Raw genomic sequence first — 3,909 nt, forward strand, 5'->3', positions numbered from 1 at the left:
AACTTACTTGCTGAGCTTTCCAGGCTAGCCTTGAACCTGCAGCCTTCCTCCCTCAGCCTCACAGAGCACTGGGATCACATGCACCAATAGGTCCTGTTTAGCCTTAGCCTTTCTTTTGTGACTTTTTGAGCCCAGGTCTACCACTAGGAAATTCACTTTGCAATTTAGTCTTCTCTTAAACTAACACTGGCTGACAGTCACTGTGCAACCTTCCAGGTTGGAGGATGTAGGGGACCTCTGGTTGACTGAGGGACACCCATCGCATCCCTCCTGTCTTAAATGGCATCTTAGTCTCTTTGGGATGTGATACTGAAAATACTTTGCATCATAGCAGCTGTCTTAAAAACAAACATTCCATACGAATCTAGTAGTTGTGAAATCCAAGATGAAGGTGCTAACAGATTCAGTGTCTGGGGAGGTCTCTCTTCCTGCTGTGTGGCAAGTGCCTTCTTCCTGTGTCCCTCACAGGACAGAGGATGCAAACAAGTCCCCATGGGCTTCTTTTATAAAGGTACCAATCCCACTCGCTCATCCCCTTCTGACAGCACAAGCTCTTACTATCATCACGCTGAGATTAGGCTTCAACATCTGAATTTGGAGCAATAGAAACCTTCAGATCCCAGGACATGGAGCAAAGCTGCTTGGGGAATTGCCTCTCACTCACTGGGTAGACCTGATGTATGGAAAAGGCTAATCAATGCCCTGTGACAGTGACTGGATTAGGAATAGGCATACGACCAAAGAGAGATTTTTCTAGAGGCTTCTGAGTAAATGCTTTCTTGCTCTTAAGAGAGCAGTAGGAAAGCAGGCACTCCCCTGCCAATTGCTACTGGCAGCCGTCCCATAGGCCTGCGAGGACCTGTCTTGGGCTCAGCTGAGACTGTGTACAGCAGTGTGGAAGATGAACTGGTGCTAAGTCCTCGCTGACATCACTGAACTTTTGGATCCTCTGAAGCTGAAGCCCATCCCTCCTTGCTTTTTTCTCATACATAAACTAAAGGAAACACATGTATATGGATATATGCTAGTTTGAGTTTATTATCCTTTTGCTTACCCTTGATAACATTCTACTGCACAATGATTCAGAGAAATCCTTCCAAAGAACCCTACCTCTCCAGTTCCACATCCTCTTTCCAGCTTCCACAGGACCCAACACTCCCACATCTAATAGTCCAGGCCTTGCCTTAGCACCATCCCCTCACACCACTCATGACCCACAAAACTGATGGTCTATGTCACTAGACATCCAGGTAGTTTGCCTCTGGTCATGTTGGGAAAGAAGAGTTATATGATTTTTAAGTTTTATCCCTGTGTCCATCCCTCAAGCTGTACTTGGGTCTTCTTCCTGCTATATTGTTCTTAGGAAACAGGGAAGAAGACAGGTCTGTATCCCACTGCTCGGGATCCCTCCCATTCTAGTCTCACCTCCTGATTTTCATTCTCATCAAACTTTCCTGTCTCCAGTCTACACAGACCTACTCTCTAGGCTGTGCTGTGTCCGGGTATCCCTGATGTGATGGCATCCTGAGGAAGAGGCTGCAGATGTCCAAAGATGGGCTCACAAAGGAAGGCTTCTTGGCTGAGAAACAAGGGCTACAGTGTGACTGAACCTACCTATTGAGCAAAGGGGGTCTTAGGTCACCAAGCACCATGGAAGCTGAAGTTCCAGGAAGTTGGCGCCAGACCAAAGGATAAGGAAAAGGGTACTCTTGGTAACTGCATAGAGTCCATTCATGGACTGGCTTAGGGGTGGAAACCAGGGTGGCTTTACTTTGGGTATGCAGTAAGTCAAGACTGAATTTATTGGGCGAAGGTCGGAAGCGGGGAGGCGGCTGGGGGCAGTTGTTCAGTGCGGGGGCTGACTGAGGAGGTTCGGTGTCTGAGGCCAGCTAGGCGACTCAGTGTTCCCCTTGTCATTCCAGTTTTCAGGAAGAGCTAAAGATGGCTGAATTTGTAGATGACCAGGATACTCAACTGTGTGACAACTGCAAAAAAGAAATTCCTGTGTTTAACTTTACCATCCATGAGATCCACTGTCAAAGGAACATTGGTATCTGCCCCATCTGCAAGGAGCCATTTCCCAAATCTGACATGGAGATTCACATGGCTACAGAACACTGTCAGGTCACTTGCAAATGTAACAAGAAGTTTGAGAAGATGCACTTAAAGAACCATGAGGAGACTGAGTGCCCTCTGCGGCTTGCTCTCTGCCAGAAGTGTGATTTGGAACTTTCTGTTCTCAAACTGAAGGAACATGAAGATTACTGTGGTGCGCAGACAGAGCTGTGTAGCAGCTGTGGGCACAATGTCCTTGTGAAAGATCTGAAGACTCACCCTGAAGTCTGTGGGAGACGGGAGGAGGAAAAGAGAAATGAGGGTGCGGTACCTCCAAATACATATGAAGAGTCTTGGGGTCAAGGTGGAATCTGGATTGCATCCCAGCTCCTTAGACAAATTGAGGCACTGGACCCACACACAAGGCTACCTCGAAGGCACCTGCAAGCCCTGGAGTCAGACCTTTTCCACAGTAGGACTGCCAACCAAAGGAACATGACAGCGCATTTTCCAGTTGAGAATAATCTATGTACAGCTGACAAGACCATGTTGCCTTGTGAGTTTTGTGAGGAGCTCTACTCAAAGGAACTGCTGATTGACCATCAGACAAGTTGTAACCCTTCACGTGCCTTACCTTTGCTCAGTACTGGAAGCTCTCCCCCGAGGCGAGAGGAGGATCCTGACGTCATCTTCCAGAGCTTCCTGCAGCAGGCTACAAATAATCAGTTGGACTCTTTGATGGGCCTGAGTGACTCAGCCCCTGTGGGAGACAGTATCATCATCCCATGTGAATTTTGTGGGGTACAGCTGGAAGAAGAGGTGCTATTTCATCATCAGGACCAGTGTGACCAACGCCCGGCCACAGCCAGCCACCATGTGATGGAGGGGATTCCTCAGCAGGACTCCCAGCCTCACGCGACCTCACCAGAGCTGCCCAGGAGGCGTGTCAGACACCAGGGAGACCTGTCTTCTGGTTACATGGATGATATCAAGCAGGAAGCAGCTAGAGGCTCCACCAGCAATGCGGCGGAGAACATGACAACCAGCTGTACCCAAATGTCAGATCCCACATCAGCCCCCAGATCTGGTTGCCAGCCCAGCCCTCCCCGGGTGGTGAAGCTCAGCAACTCAGACAGCTAGGGCGCCCGGGGGGCGGAATCGAAACGGCCCCATTGGGGCCCAGGCTGCTGCGCCTGCTCCGGGGATGCACTCCATGCGCAGTCTGTATCCAGAAAGCCTTGTGCCCTCTTTCTCTCGAGGGCCTGTAGGGAGGCATGGAGCCAGTGGTAGGAGTGAAGGTGGCAGGAGCTCCCGAGTCCCCTCTGCAGCCACCAGTTACCGTGGCAGAACTGCAAAGGCCAAGCCCCCAAAGCAGCAGGGAGCTGGGGATGCAGAGGAAGAGGAGGAGGAGGAGGAGTGATGTCTGCGGAGACCCCTCCCCTGGGGCCCTACCTTCTATGCAGAGCAGCACCTGCCGTGGATCAGGCCCCACCTCCCTGGCTCTTTAGGCAGGGTAGATTTTCCAGATTTTAACTTTTTCTAGGTTATGGCCATTTTTTGTGTCTTTTCAGATTGTGTTGTGAAAGTTTGGGGTTTGAGGGAGGGTTAGCACGGAAACTGTTGGGAGCCAACTTTCAGCCTTAGCTGCCACTTCGGGCAGCAGTGATCACACAAGTTCTGGCCTCTGCCCACTGGGGCTCTGCCTTTTGAAATACCATCACCACTGCTTCTGGGTGCTCTGTGGTTCTGGTGGGAGGGAGAAGAGGGTTCTGGAAATCTGTAGCCACCAGTGAAGTGATTGTTTTCCCTGTGGGGGCTACCACGTGGGGCGTCTAGGTGACTCTTCTGTTACTG

At 50.4% G+C, this 3,909-nt stretch overlaps 1 pseudogene across 1 annotated transcript; it reads left to right on the forward strand.

The window, feature by feature from the left end:
- The first annotated feature begins 1,840 nt into the window (after positions 1 to 1,840).
- On the forward strand, positions 1,841 to 3,539 carry LOC101563693 (annotated as a pseudogene). Its single transcript, XR_192694.2, has one exon. The product of XR_192694.2 is annotated as a TRAF-type zinc finger domain-containing protein 1 pseudogene (transcript).
- The last annotated feature ends 370 nt before the right edge of the window (positions 3,540 to 3,909 follow it).

The sequence above is a fragment of the Octodon degus genome, unplaced genomic scaffold (genome assembly GCF_000260255.1).
Source record: "Octodon degus isolate 3935 unplaced genomic scaffold, OctDeg1.0 scaffold00102, whole genome shotgun sequence".
Taxonomy (NCBI): domain Eukaryota; kingdom Metazoa; phylum Chordata; class Mammalia; order Rodentia; family Octodontidae; genus Octodon; species Octodon degus.